The sequence below is a fragment of the Alexandromys fortis genome, unplaced genomic scaffold (assembly GCF_014885135.2).
Source record: "Alexandromys fortis isolate MF-2015 unplaced genomic scaffold, M_Fortis_MF-2015_v1.1 scaffold_1, whole genome shotgun sequence".
In the NCBI taxonomy this organism is placed as follows: Eukaryota; Metazoa; Chordata; class Mammalia; order Rodentia; family Cricetidae; genus Alexandromys; species Alexandromys fortis.
In genome coordinates, this window is record NW_026067927.1 from 37020154 (window position 1) to 37034250 (window position 14097).

At 45.9% G+C, this 14097-nt stretch overlaps 1 protein-coding gene and 1 pseudogene across 1 annotated transcript in view; both read right to left on the reverse strand.

Annotated features, from left to right (window-relative positions):
- The window catches only part of Spock1 (SPARC (osteonectin), cwcv and kazal like domains proteoglycan 1), a 438932-nt gene that overhangs the window by 223858 nt on the left and 200977 nt on the right, over positions 1-14097 (reverse strand). The gene's annotated exons all lie outside the window — the stretch shown is intronic.
- Positions 10892-11792, reverse strand: LOC126502733 (nucleophosmin-like; annotated as a pseudogene).

Consider the following 14097-nt stretch of genomic DNA (forward strand, 5'->3'; position numbering starts at 1 on the left):
TCTCCCGCTCCAGACAGACGCAGGTTAAGATCCTCCCTGGTAAGCCAGCTCGTGGGCTACACAGAATATTAGAAATGGGTTAGAACAATATGTAAGAGCTAGCCAATAAGAAGCTGGAACTAGCTGGGCCAGGCAGTGTTTGAAAGAATACAGTTTCCGTGTAATTATTTCGGGCATAAGCTAGCCATGCGGGTGGCTGGGTGCCGGGGACACAGCCCTGCCGCTCCTATTTCAACACCCATCTGCCTACCACTGTCCTTATTTTAATTCTCCTCCTGTTGAGTGAAGGTTCCTGCAGCTTACGCACCCCCCCCAGACCAGCTCCACATTGGAGAACCGGTCTGATTGCTGCTCCGCCCACCATACTGGATTCCCCCAGATCAACCCGAGTCTGTTCTCTCACTTCTCTGATGCTCCCGGGTCCTCTACTGTCTCCTCCACGTAGCTCCAGCTTTGTCACTTATTAGGTGGAAAGCAAACTCCGAACTCTGCCGGTCCTCACAAACTCTGTGATAGTGGGTCTCGAGGGACTCCACGCTGTCATTGGCTGTCACAGCCATTCCCACCCACCATTCCAGACAACAATCTGACAGCAGTCTGGAACTGTCCATGCAGCCTTCTCTGATATTACATGGGGCATATGAAGGAACAAATTCAAAAGGAATAACCCAAGGAGAAGCCTAAGTGGCCAAGTGGATTTCTGACATCAGCCACGTTCGTGGAAATCATGCTACACAGGTCCTTGAGACAGGTCTTTGGATCACAGATCTCAGAAGCCCATTGGACCCAATCCCTGGGAACAGAGCTAACAGCATTGTATTAAGCTCTTGTCCTTGTCTTAAACATGCCACTAACGTTGGAGGACCATGACCCTGCAGTTAGAAGGGCATCTAAACTTAAGCTCACTCAACAGATAACCTGTGAAAGTGCATTATCAATTAAGGGGTGTTATAGCTAATCTTAGTTGTCAACTTGACCATAATCAACCAGCCTGCTGGGTACCTTTGGGAGGGATTTTCTCAATGGGATTATTGAAGCAGGAAGACCCACCCTAAATCTGGGTTACATCCTCTAGGGGTAGCTCACATAGAGGGACACTGAGAAGGAAGCTCTGCCTTTTGCCTGTCTGTGCTCACTCTTGCTGGCAAGTTCATCTATCCTATTGCTAGGGTCAGCATTCCATATAGAATGCAGACTGGCAGCTTTCCAGGAATCCTGCGACATCCATCCTGATGAACTGCAAGGCTACCAGATTCTCTGCCTCTCCATCCTCAGACAGCCGTTGCTAGAGTACCTGTACCATACCCTGTAAGGTAGTCTAATAAATGATCTTTTATAGTGTGTGTGTGTGTGTGTGTGTGTGTGTGTGTGTGTGTGTAATTAATTCTGACATCTAGAGGACCCTGACTAATCCAAAGAATGTCAGCCAAGTTAAAGAAGGGGCACGGGATATAACAAGACAGGATCTGTGAGGACATGGTAACTGGAAGTGGACATACAGGGGATGGCGGATCAGGACCCAGCATGCACGCACTCACACCTCACCCTGAGATCTGGAGGAACCCCTTAAGGTTCCGCCCCTGTGCAGACTGGTGGCAGAAACAGGAATTCAGACTCCCTTTTGGTCAAGAAGCCACCGTTTATGCAGCGATCATCACAGGCTGACAGCAGGATTGATGGGAACTGGGGAGCTCCTTTCAGTTGCTCTCTGGCTCAGTCATGCACAGGCACCCAGAGAAGGGAAGTGACCCGCAGACCTAGAGCCGCTCCGGAGACCTAGTTCACAGAATACTCACAAAAACAGTAGCTACTTTACTTAGCCAAAGTGACATCATCCTAGCTGTTTTTACCCAGTTTTACACCTATAATTAGGAGGTCAAAGATTAATTGCTGCACAGTTCTAATGGATTAAAAAATAAGATTCCCTGTTCTTCTGATCTCACGACTGAACAGAGTTACTGTGTGCCCTTCCTCACCTCTAAAGATTTGCCACATCTTAATCCTTATTCCCCGATGTCTCCCCAGTTACTCGAGGTGTATTTGTCAAACTCATTTATTGACTCAGCTCCTCCCTATTGGCTGAGTGTCCTTCTGTTGGAGGCTTAGAAGTGTGGGTGACCACTCTCTTACCCTTCAAACTCAGTATGAAGAAAACTCTTTCTTTTTTTTTTTTTTTTTTTCTTTTTTTTTTTTAATTTATTTATTTATTTATTAAAGATTTCTGTCTCTTCCCCACCGCCGCCTCCCCTTTCAGCCCAAAAAGCAATCAGGGCTCTCTGCCCTGTGGGAAGTCCAAGGACCACCCACCTCCATCCAGGTCTAGCAAGGTGAGCATCCACGAAACTGCCCAGGCTCCCACAAAACCACTAGGTCCAGTAGAATCAAAAACCCGTTGCCATTGTTCTTGAGGTCTCAGTAGTCCTCCTTGTCCGCTATGTTCAGCGAGACCAGTTTTGACCCAGGCTTTTTCAGACCCAGGCCAGCTGGCCTTGGTGAGTTCCCAATCCCCATTGTCTCAGTGTATGGGTGCACCCCTCCCGGTCCTAAGTTCCTTGCTTGTGCTCTCTCTCCTTCTGCTCCTGATTTGGACCTTGACGTATATGCTCTACTATGTTTATAGCAGCATTGTTTGTAATAGCCAGAACCTGGAAACAACCTAGATGCCCTTCAATTGAAGAATGGATGAAGAAAGTATGGAATATATACATATTAGAGTACTACTCAGCAGTAAAAAACAAGGACTTCTTGAAGTTTGCAGGCAAATGGATGGAAATAGAAAACACCATCCTGAGTGAGGTAAGCCAGACCCAAAAAGAGGAACATGGAATGTTCTCACTCATATTTGGTTTCTAGCCATAAATAAAGGACATTGAACCTATAATTCGGGTTCTTAGAGAAGCTAAATAAGAAGGAGAACCCAAAGAAAATCCTGAATATTTCTCCTGAATATTAAACTTCATCAGGCGATGAAAGGAGACAGAGACAGAGAACCACATTGGAGCACCGGACTGAAATCTCAAGGTCCAAATCAAGAAAACTCTTTCTAAAACTACTTGAGAAACAAGGTCAGGGCAACTCTCCCTACTGCAGGGCTCCCTACCGTGATTGGCTGGTCTCTGCTATGAACAAAATAATACTTGTACAATTTCAAGATGACCAGCAATAAATGACAAGATCCGTGGGGATGGAGAACGGGCATTTTACATTCAGCTCTGAGTTCTGAATCCGGCTCTGCTCTTTCTTTGCTGTGTGACCTGGACCCCTCTGACCTTTCCATTATGGCGATGAGAATCGTTCTAGTCTTATATGGTCACTTTGTAAATTTAGAGATGACTCATACAAAGGCCTTCGTGCAGACACTGGTAGCAGAGGCCCTTCCGTGCCTAAGCCACTCACAATCCTCTTGCAGGCTCTGCGAAGTACTCAGAGGGATTAACCACCGTTTTCAAAAGTCACTGCTGCTCCAGGACCAGAGAATCCTCGCCAGGCAAGCCTACCACACATTTTCTCTCTTTTTGCCTTTAGAAAAGGTGGTTGTTCTTTAAATAGATGTCAAAGATCATGATGAAATCTGGAGCCTCGGACCCCAGCATACTCCGGTGACGACTGTACAGGAGCGCCTGAAAAGAGGAACACGAACTGAGGACAAGAAACAATAGAGCAAAGGAAGTCATACAGGAGACAGGAACCAATCCATCTCCCCACCGGAATGCTGGTCTTTGTAGAGCTTCTCCATTCAGGCAAATAACTTGCTGGGAAGGTAATGTAAAATATGTAAGAAAAAAAACATGTAAATAATGAAAAAAGATGAGAGCGAGCTAGCGCAACTGAACATTTCCTTTGATGCCGTGGCTCCACGGCTAGGGACGTAGCCTACAGAAGTATGACAGCCTTAATCTCAGGATAGTCTAGTGACTGTTTTTTAATAACAACCAAAATCAGGAAAGAACTCAGATGCAACAATGGGAAATAGATAAATAAATAAGCATATTTCAGGCATAGATCTCACAGAATATTATATATTGAAATAACATATGTGGAGGGTTCTCTAAGATGTATGACTTGAAAAAGCAAGTATGAATTAAAATGAATGTAACTATTGCCTTCTCATAGCAACTCCCAGAGAGTGTGTTCAGAGAGCCTGTGGGTCCTGGGCCTAGGAAAATGACTACAGAATCGTGGGAGCCTGAGGATCCGGGTCCCAGGAAGATGATTACAGAACCATGGGAGCCTGTGGGCCCTGGGCCCGGGAAGATGACTACAGAATCATGGGAGCCTGAGGATCCGGGTCCCAGGAAGACGACTACAGGACTGTGGGAGCCTGAGGACCCAGGTCCCAGGAAGAAGACTACAGGATTGTGTGAGCCTGTGGGCCCTGGGCCCGGGAAGATGACTACAGAATCATGGGAGCCTGTGGATCCGGGACCCAGGAAGATGACTACAGGATAGTAGGAGCCCTTTCCTGATTTCTTCCTATCTTTTACATGACTTTTTTTTTAACTTAAAAACAAAGACCTTGCATTTCTTAGCAATCACTTCAAAAACCAAAATGCACCACCCAAATTATAATTAACATCAGACTAAAGAGAAAAGAGCTCAGTGGAAATAAAACCAGGCTTTCCTGAAAACCTTGACAAACTCTTCCATTAAGGCAGGTGCTGCTCTCGGCAGGGCGTTGTTAGAGATGAGCGAGTGGACAGTTGTCACCCCATCCCCATGTCATTGTTGCCCCCGGATGAGATGAGCAAGCAGTCATCACCCCTATCCCATGCCCCCATCCCCGTGTCATTGTCGGCCCCCATGATGTGCAGAACAATACAGGCTGTGGAGACCCTGGCCTCCAAATCACCCTAAACCAGGGGTCAACAACCTATGTCCTAGGGCCAGATCTGGCCTCCTGCCTGTTTTGTGTAACCCATTAACTAAGTATATTTCTTTGCATCTAAAAATATTTCAAAAAATTAAAATTATTGCATAACCTAAAAACCTTACAAAGCTCAAGCTCAGTTTGCACATGGGAAGTTGCCTACAAAGTGGCCACGCCCTCTCATTTGCATATGGCCAGGGCTGCACTTGCCTCTAAGGCAAAAGTCAGTTATTGCAACAGACTACAAGGGACTTCCAAGTCTAAAATATTTACTGCTTGAGTTGGTTGAGTCTCTGCTCCCTTTTCCGGAAGGCAGACACAGGAAGAGCCCAGATCACAGAGACGTTGTGTTGACAGAATCGGATAATGTGTGACACGCTCAGCGCTCCCAGTTTTCATAGTTAACATGGAAATTGTACTTTTTAAAACAGCGGCTGGAATGCCAGCTTGATTTGCTTTTTTAATAACCGTTTGTAAGACTTGCTGTACCTGCCAGTCAAGATGTGCAAGACAGAGGAAGGAAACCCGAGCTTCCCCCGGTGGTTATGGAATGCTTTGTACCTACAGCTATGACCCTTATTAACCTCCATTTGCCAATGGCACTCATGTTATTGCCAGAGTTTGTATATAGGGACCGCACTCCCTCACAGTACCGGTCCCCTTGCGGTCTTCAGGACCAACCATAGAAGCTAGTCTAGCAACACCAGCTCACTCTGATTGCAGTATGTCAAGCAGGGATCTTTCCAAGAGATGCTCAGGAGAACGTGAAAAACACATGTAACCTCGGGAAAACATAAAGAACGCATGTGACCTTGGGAGGACATGAAGAACACATGTGAACTTGGAGGATATGAGGAATACATGCGACCTTCCAGAAGGGGCTGCATTAAGAGACAACGGGAGAAACAGTGTAGTTTACAGAGCGTAGAAGAAACCAGTAGCTGGGCGGTGGTGGCGCAGGCCTTTAATCCCAGCACTCGGGAGGGAGGCAGGCAGATCTCTGGGAGTTTGAGGCCAGCCTGGTCTACAAGAGCTAGTTCCGGGACAGGCACCAAAAGCTACAGAGAAACCCTGTCTCGAAAAACAAAACAAAACAAAACAAAAAAGAAACCAGTAGCAACATTGACCCATCCCTAAGGAGCAGACACCACAAGTCCCCAAGCTGACTACTTGGCTAAGTATGTAAGTCATTCACCTACAGGAGCTTCTCTGTAAGGTGTTGCACCCCTACCATAGAGGCCCAGGAAAGTCCTGCACCATAGCTCAGGTCCCAGTTGTCAGCGCGGCACAGCTGATAGCAAGAGTTCTTTCTTCACTCCATTTTATCAGCAGCTCTCAAATCTCAGTGAGCATCAGGAGGCCCAGGGGGACAATTCTCACAGGTCACTCCCTACTCTCCTATGGCCTCTGATCCAGCAGCTCTGAAGGAAGCCAGAGGACAAGTTCTTCGGAGACATTACTGCTCCTGTCCAGGGCACTTTGTGAACCAGAGATCACACCCTGCGGCACTGCACAGGGAAGGCCTCCTGCCCATTACCTTTGATACTTGCAACTCCCCAGTCACATACCACACAACCTCTCCTATACAACAGGACATCACATACTTGAAAAGAGGAGATTCCATTGTGTTGATAGAGCTCATCACTGGCTCAGAAGTCAGACTTTGGCAGCCTAGTCCTGATTGGCTAGTAACTAGCTGGGTTAAAAGCAGGTCCCTCCTCCTGTTCAACAGAGAAAAGGTCAAATCATATTTTCCAAAGGTCCTCCTGTAGAGCACCACCACTGCTAACGCGCCAATGTCCCTGGACAGCCTCCCTTTCCCGGGCACTCACTGCAGATCCAGGCAGCTGCTAGAAGGGTCCTCTCATAATGAATGAACCCCTGGGAACGTCCTGGTTGAGACTTAATTAAGCGGACAACAGTGGAATGATGTCTCCAGGGGGCTTTTAGATGCTTGTATGACACAGAACTTTAGTAGTAAGTAAACTAGCAAATCATTGGCGAGAAGACGTTGGGAACAAGTCCAGACCATTCCGTCACTCCCAAGACAGACTTCACTCCCACCACGCTACACTGAGACAGATGGAGGCCTCCGTCCACCGCATCTCTTGAGGATCTCTTTTCTCTCCGGGTTATCATGTCTCAAAACTTCAGAGGCTCTCTCATCTCTGGCTCTCATCTTTGGTTAGGAATGAAGTCATGCTTATCTGAAAGTTCACCCTCATCGCGGGACGTGGGAACAGTTGATGTGGCAAACAGTGAAGGTCTTTAAAGTGTGACTTAGTAGGTCCACAACACTTATTACAGGGGAGTATCGTAGGAGATGAGCCTGATCTAGTCCAAAGCATTAGAATGGCTTCCTCCAGCAAATGGCATGTAAATCGAGGCCCCCAAGAATGAAGTACAGGACAGGATAGCGGACAGGGACAGGGGTTTGCTAAGCTGCGGTAAGAGACCGTGTGAATCCTAGGGCAAATTTAGTTTACATACTAAGACACATGAACTACAATAGTATAATGAGATCTTAAAGGAACAGTACTAGAGTTAAGAGATGGAAGACCGATCATCTGCCACAGCTCTCTGGTTTCTGCCCCTACTGTCTGGACAGTTATGGTACCAGGGTGTGATGGTTTAAATGCAACTTGCCCACATAAGCCCATAGGGAATGGCACTATTAGAAGGTGTGGCTTTAATGGAGGAGGTGTGGCCTTGTTGGAGGAAGTGTGTCACTGTGGAGGCAGGCTTGAGGTCTCATATACGCTCAAGCCATGCTCAGTGTCTCAGTTCACTTCCTGCTGCCTTTGGATAAAGATGTAGGACTCTTGGTTCCAGCAACATGTCTGCCTGCACGCTGGCATACTCCTAGATGCCTTGCTTTTTGCCATGGAGTTAACAGACTAAACCTCTGAACTGTAAGCCAGCCCCAATGAAATGTTTTCTTTTATAAAAGTTGTTGTGGTCATGACACCTCTTTGCAGCAATAGAAACCTTAACTAAGATACATGGTAATTTTCTCCATTTAGCATATTCGATGAATTAGATACGTGTAAGAAGCTACAGAATCAAGAAAAATGAAACCAAGAGAAAAAGTAAATAATTCAGTCATAAACATACAGCATCCAGTGGGAGTACTCTTGTTTTAGCAACTGCTTTTAAGGCTACTAATTTGTGTGTGTGTGTGTGTGTGTGTGTGTGTGTGTGTGCCTGCATTGTTGACATGCACCACACACACACACACACACACACACACACACACACACACACACCACATGTGCTTGCAGAGCAGAATTACTGGACTTAGAAATGGTTATGAGCCTCCCACCATGGGTGTTAAATGCTGAACTTAGGTTCTCTGCAAGAGCAGTTAGTGCTCTTAACTGATAAGCATCTTGCCAGTCAAGTGAGAAAATTCCACAGATAAGTTCCTGCAGAACCTTTAACCAGACAGTTGACATCTTTTTCTGACTGTCCTATACCTAAGAGCGCCTGAATGTCCCTGAGACACAAGGAGTCCCTCGGTCCTTTCAGTTCAATGTCAACCAGAACAGCCACTAGGACAACTGTCCCAACACATAGTGGGCCTCTCTATCCGACAGTTACAGTGTATTTCCTTTGGTGCCCGAGCTAGCAAGATGTAAATCACTCTTAATCCATCGTGTGCTCCGGAGTCCTCTCTCACTAAGAGCTAAGACAGCTGATGGAAGTCTCTAAGTGCAGTTCCATGGGCTGCAGCCTGGGATCCAGGGAAGCGACTCTACCCTTCAGAGTAGGATAAGAGCCCACTGGAGGGCCTGGATTTTCCTTGTGGTCAGGGACCAGGCTAATCTGTTCCCATGGGACCTCAGAGAGTACCCTGAGAAGAAGATGGCTCCCCAAGTCTCTGCTCTAGCCACACCTATCCAAAGTATAGGAGGGCAACACATGTCCTCAACAGAACACATCAATGCTGTCACATGAAGTCTACAAAAAAAAAATATCAAACAGCATTTGGAAATTCGTGGCTGTTTAGACTAGAAAGAGAGAGCGTGGTTTGGGGGTTGCTTACTCTCCTGCCGTTCCTACTGAGGACAACAGAATCCTCTGAAGGAGCGAGCCCTCGTTAGCTCTGCCTTGGAGAGACTGAAGCTGTAAGCTGATTAGCTCTGTGACTGTTCTTCACATTGGAGTAATTCAGCTATTTTTCTTCAACAGTCCTTTGTGTCTACAGCGAATGCTGTTTTGATTGTGTCATTCTGGCCCATTTGGTAGTCAGTCTTCAGTGCTATTTAGAGAAGATTCGGGGAGCGAAACACCTCAGACACAGCAGCCAGACAGCACTGGCGGAGCCCTATAAAGAAACACTTCATAAAATACAGCCTCCCTCTCAACAGCCTTCCTCTCACAGAACTCCACAGACTCGAGTTCAGAAGCAATGCCAGTGGTAGCCCTGGCCCCACCCAGTGCTCAGTTTCCACAGGGCTACCTGCCCTTCAGGGCTTGATCTGTGAAAACCTCATACTCGGGCTAAGCTCAAATCTACTGTTTTATAATTGCTGCCTGCCATACCCAGTTACTCTGGAAAGCTGATCATTCCTGTTGCTATGATAAAAACACCCTGACAAGAAGCTATCTGGGGTAGAAAGAGGTCACTTGGTTTATAATTCCAAATTATGCTCCAATTATTATCGAGGAAGTCAAGGCAGGAACTCAAGAAGTTGTGTCATTCATCACATTGTTACATCCTTGCTCGCTTCTGCTCAGCTCAGTTTCCTGGCGCATATCCAGTTTGGGACATCTTGCCTAGGGAATGGTGCTGCCCACAATGGGTTAGGTTTCTCTATATCAATTAACCATAAAGGCAATACCTCATAGACACACCCATAAGTCAACCTGATATAAATAATTCTTCATCAAACCTTTCTTCCCAGATAGTTCTAGGTTGTGTTAACATGACCTTTAAAACTAACCACCACAGAAGCCAAACATCCCTAGAGACCTTGTACACACCCACGTCCAGCTGTTGTGTCTGCAGAGGAAATACCATGCCACATACACGACAGGGCTGGAGCTGAGGCTCACTCACCCACATTCACCCCTGCTTCACAATGAATGAATGAAATTCATGCCATGGCAATGCTGAAGCCCATATATGGTGGTTCTGTTGAACTTGTCCATATTGGGTTTCATGGTCTAAGTTGATAAGGACGACTAACCAGGTCTCTTCCTCAAGAGGGCACAGGATCTCATTACAGCTGGTTTGAGCCACCATGTGGTTGCTGGGAATTGAACTCAGGACCTTTGGAAGAGCAGGCAGTGCTCTTGATCACTGAGCCATCTCTCCTGCTTCACAAACTACACATAAAATGAAACCATTTAGTGTGGAGAAATCTGGGCTCTGCTCTGAGAACAGAATGACAAAGGTTTGCCCATAATGTGACAATCTCATTTTATCATCCCCAAGTGTGAATTTCTCCTCCTGCCTAATCACAGGCAGAAATGACTCAGGATCAACTTCACTAAAGGCAAAAATCATAATTATTAGCATATGTCTGCCAACACTTGTATGGCTTGTACCCAAATATCATATTTTCCCCATGGGTATTTTTTGCACAAATAATTAATCGTAACTGGATCACCAAGAAGAAGTATGGCTTACAATTAATAATTCTGTGATGTTATAGTGAGGGGTTAGTGTTTGCTTTGAATTGAAAATAATCAAAATAATATTCCCATATTATTGTACGGTCTCAACATGCTCACATTTTTTTTTGCTTTATTAAAATGCTGAGTCTATTTCACATGTATATTTGTCTCCCTGCCATTTCCACATCTGACCACCACTATTACTATGTCCTATCATAACATTCCATACATACTTAAAACCAAGTAAAGGCTGGAGCTCCATCCTTGAAAACTAAACAGGCATTTTAAACAACACCTTCTTGACAATGGAACCTGGACAACATTTACCAAACCCAGTAGGGAAAGTTGCATTATAAAAAGGACAGCCAGATATATCAACTGTTTTAGAAATTAAATAAGACGGAATATTTCAAACTGTTTAAACCATTTTCTTAAAGATACTTCCTCCACTGCCAGAGATCTTGAATAGCCTCCTGGTCAGTCATCCGGAAGCAATTCTTCATATAACTAATGAACCTGGCTTCCACTTTGGGAAGAGAGCCACCTTTTTCTATACTTGCTTGTATTTTTGCCTTAATGTCTTCTACAGAACTAGGTCCTTTTGGTGTTTTAGGGGATTTTTTTTCCCTGTTTTTTGAAGGACTCTTGACCCTTTGATCTTGGTGTTGATGGTTTTAAGTCTTTTCCATTTTGGTTTGATTTTTGTGTATTTTTGGCTGGGGTATCTCGTACAGATTTCTTCACTGGAACTTTTTCTTCAGCTTCTTCATTATCAAAATCATCATCGTCATCATCTTCATCATCCTCATCATCTTCACCATCATCCTCATCAAGTTTTTACTTTTTTCTCTGGAACCTTGTTGCCAACTCCAGGAGCAGATCACTTTTCAGACATACTCAACAGCTTTACATCCTCCTCATCTTCATCTGACTCTGCATCTTCCTCCACAGCTACTAGGTGCTGTCCACTAATGTGCACAGGCCCAGAACTACACTTCAATCTTAAGACCACAGGAGGTGTTGTTTCAAATCCCCCAAGGGAAACTGTTGGCTGTACAGACATTTTCAAAGTTGCCAGTGTTACTTTAATTGGACTGCCTTCATAGTTCACTGCTTCTGCCTCTACGATCTGTAATTCGTCTTTTGCCCCAGCACCTAAACTAACCGTTCTCAGTGATAACTGGTGCTCGTTCTCATCATTATCCACCTTAAAGTGATCATCTTTGTCGGCTTTTAGTTCACAGCCGAAAAGGTAGTTCTGAAGCCTTAGAGGGCTCATGTCCACGTCCATCGAGTCTTCCATGAGGTGGAGGCGTGTTCTTCAGTGGCAGAGAAGTCGGACAGAGGGTACAGCCTGCTGCTCCTCAGAACAGGCACGCAGGATGGAATCACGCCAGCCCATGCTCACATTTCTCACAAGGAATTCTTTTAATGGTTAAAAAAAAATTGGGGGGAATGGCACCTTTCTGCTACCCTCTGAATGTGACCACCATGCTAAAAGTCCTGTGGCTGGCTAAGAATATCACTAGATACCAAGTAGAATATCGGTGATGTCTTTAAATAAAACTCTGATTGTCTCAAGATCTTGGTATCTGTATAAGCACCAAATGTGTACCTATTTTAAAAATAAAACTATGAATATGTATGTATATGCTTGTGTGTGCATGTGTGTGCACACATATGTATGTGTATGTGTGTATGTGCATGTGCGTGTGTGAGTGCACGTGTGTGTACATACACATGTGCAAGGGAAGTATTCGCCTCCACACAAAATGCACGCCTCACTTTGGTAATACAGGTGGCACTGTGTAGCTATCTGGACCTCGGGGTCTATGAAGGCAATTCTGATTAGTTGCCCTATGGATGTGCCCAGCCTCCCACCTCACATGGAGGAAGGTGACTGAGCACTGAGGCATTAGATTCCGGATGTCTGTCTGAACATCTCGATAGCAGGGTCTGGCTCAGCTGCCCCTTGGCTGAAGGCAGAAGATCCATTTGCTTTCATTAATTGACAGCGCCGATCATTCAAAGGCCTTGCTCCTGCCAGGAAGCACCCAGAACGTTTTGTTCCCAATGCTAAGCACTTACTAGCATCAAGCCCTCAGAGCAGTCCCTGATGGAGGTGCAGGCTTCTATTCTTCTCCAGCTCCACAGTTTTCACTGAGTGTCAAGCCAGACCTTTAAAAGACTGTGTACTCGGTATTACTGGGTTAATTATAGACCTGTGAGCATTGTCACACAGACAGATCTTGAAGGAACATCCTGTCACTGTGAGGCTAGCATGAACAAGGCTGTCCTCCTAAGCCCACTTCCAAGAGCCTATGGGGGGGTCATTTTTTAAAAAACCAGATATTTATACATGGCTTCACATTACCCTTTGGAGAATGAAGCAGGTGGAGTCAATTAAAAAATAATAATAATGAAATACATCTTTCATGAATTTGGTTACACACCTAAAAAGTAGGTGTCTGCAGGAAAATGGAACATTCCCTGCAAGAGGAGGTGGCAATCACATTAGTCACCGAGTCTGAACATTAGGGAGGCTGGAGGTGGATGTGGCTGGAGCAGAATGCAGTGAGAAGAAGTAGGAAATGCTAACTTAGGGTTGGGCTGTCTCCAGAGCCAGCGCAGACAAATACACAGTTCCTTTAAATGGGCAGTTTGGTGCCACCCAGAATCACCTGAAAGGGAGTCTCAATGGGAGAGGGTCCAGATCCAATTTACCTCTGTGTGTGTGTGTGTGTGTGTGTGTGTGTGTGTGTGTGTTGGTGTAATTGCCTTCATCGCCTTACCTGATATAGGAAGACCCAGCCTGGCAGTGGGCAGCACTACTCCCTGGCTCGGGGCCCTCGACTGTGTTAGAGCAGAGAAAGCTAGCCCGGCACTAAGCATGGATGCATGCATTCCTCTGTGCTCTTCAATAGGACTGTGATGTGACCAGCTGTTTCAAGTTCCTGCCTTGACTTCCCCAAAATGATGGCCTATGTAAGCTGGAGCTGTAAGCAAAAAATAGACTCGCTCATCCCTGAGCTGGTTTTTGTCAGTTTATTATATAACAGCAACAGAAATGCAACCTTTCCCACCTAATTGGAGCCTTCCTGCCTCGGCAAAGGTTTCTTTTGACCTTTTCCACCTGATCTGAAGTGAAGAGCAGGAGCTGCTGAGGCCATCCGCACAGTTCTTCACCCTGATAAACAGCTACCCCTGGCCAGGAACTACTCAGCCCTCTGCTGCCCAGATAGCTGGGAAAGTCAGTTCTGTCGCCGGCGTTCACCAGCTCAAGCAGGCCCTGCTGGGAGGCTTGGGCTCAGTACCAACAGCACCATGTTCACACACACACACACACACACACACACACACACACGTGTGTGTGTGTGTGTGTGTGTGTGTGTACATGCATGTGCGTTAAATCACCTCTAGGAGCTACAAAGGGCCTCATGGACATTGTTAACTGAACAGAGACCCTTGCCAAAACCCACCATGCAGACACCTTGAGCTCAGGCTGTGGCTTCTAGAAGCATGAGGAATAAATGTCAGCTGCTGCTGTCAGTGGCTGTGAGTGGCTCGCTCTGATGACGCCAGCTGCTTATGAGTGACTCACTCTGATG